The 1,633-nt window shown below is 38.6% G+C and overlaps 1 protein-coding gene across 2 annotated transcripts in view; it reads right to left on the reverse strand.

The window, feature by feature from the left end:
• The window catches only part of LOC105295323 (paralemmin-2), a 318,042-nt gene that overhangs the window by 239,021 nt on the left and 77,388 nt on the right, over positions 1-1,633 (reverse strand). The window lies entirely within an intron of this gene.

A 1,633-nucleotide genomic window follows, 5' to 3' on the forward strand; every position in this document is an offset into this window, starting at 1 on the left:
CTTCCCTTCTTCCCTCCCTTCCTTCCTCCTTGTGGGCTGCCTTCTAAATCTAAGCACAGTATATTACAGTTTGAGAAGTGAGGCAACATTTTCAGTTCCAAACCACCACCAATTTACAATTAACATTTTGGAATAAAACATCTGTAAACCTGGAACTTCTTGTATTGCTACTGGCCTATAAAGAATTTTAGAATCATAATTAGAAAGGAGGTTATGTTTTTTCTTCTTGAAGATATCTAAGAAAATAGACATATGTCTAATTCTCATGCTTTAAGTCTTTATCACATTCAGAATGACCCAGACATAAAAAATTATGAGGTGGCCTAAAATCTTGAACTACACACTTGAAGTTCTGAGTTAGGCTGCTATTATCTTTTCTTGATCTAAACTAAAATACCTAGATTTCCCTTAATCTTCCTTATAGACATTCTCCCTGTTCTTTGGTTACTATTCTCTCTTGCTCCTTCAGATTCTTCAAGCTACTCTTGGTTGGCCAACATGGACCAAAATACAGGGCACAACTGCACTAATACATTTTATAATTTGAAAAGAGTTCATATATCTCTTTAGGAGACTCTAATTTGTTGCTTGGGCGGGACTTAGATTAGTGGACCCAAATCTAAAGATCTACAGATTGTTTTGCTTCAAACAAAGTGGTTTTTTTTCTTTTAGAATTTCTTTATTAAGTAGTCCTGCTACAATCAGATCTGTAGACTGTTTCCAGAATTCTCAATTACATAAAGATCAGATTCTCAATTTGATCTCTAAGGCAGCATTATGCAATGCTGCCTCCCCCAAAATCTGAACCACGGTTCTTGCTGTGAATAGACTGTGCCCAGGCCACTAGGTCCCTAGGGTTTTTCCAAGTTGGATTGGAGAGCAAATTCCCAGGCTTCCTCTGCTAGGCAGGGTCCTCCCCATCCACAGTGCACCCAGTCTCAATTCTTTTATTTGACACATAGCTGTAGAGCATCTACTTTGCACCAGACTCATCTGTTGTGATCATGTAAAACCAGTAAGAAAGGGACAAGAAAATGACTGGAACTTTTAACAAGAGTAAAGACTAAGAGATGAGATATAGTGTCAACTCTCACTGCAGCTGAAAGCACTATGAACTTGTCACTTGAGACTTAAAAACAAATCTTCTATAAAACCATTTCTCCGAGCTGCCTTTCCCCCTCTAATTTATTGTCAATATTTCCAATAATCTTTGGCTCCCTCATCATGTCTAAGATGCAGGAAGCTGAGCCACTTCTAAGGAGAGGGAACCCCCGAAGCTCAGGACCCTGAGTTACCTCATCCTCCTCCCTCCCTCCCCTTTCTATTCTCTGGGCTTCTAACAAGAAGCTCTGGCCTTTGCTGTCCTCACAAGCTTACACCAGGATTTACAGGATTAAAATTTTCTTTTTCCAATGCCATATATATATGGTAATAATATATACATTACCTTTTGTATTCTAAGAAAAAGTATGTGTACACACTTTATATATCCACACATATGTATGTCTATGTCTATGTACACATACACACACATCCCATAAAAACTTTTTCTTACCCAGTTTCCCCCACAAACAAAGTTTAGCCAAACTGCTCTGAGAGCTCTTTATGGGGCCCAAGCAAAGAAAGGACACAG

Source organism: Pteropus vampyrus, unplaced genomic scaffold (assembly GCF_000151845.1).
Source record: "Pteropus vampyrus isolate Shadow unplaced genomic scaffold, Pvam_2.0 Scaffold103, whole genome shotgun sequence".
Classification (NCBI taxonomy): domain Eukaryota; kingdom Metazoa; phylum Chordata; class Mammalia; order Chiroptera; family Pteropodidae; genus Pteropus; species Pteropus vampyrus.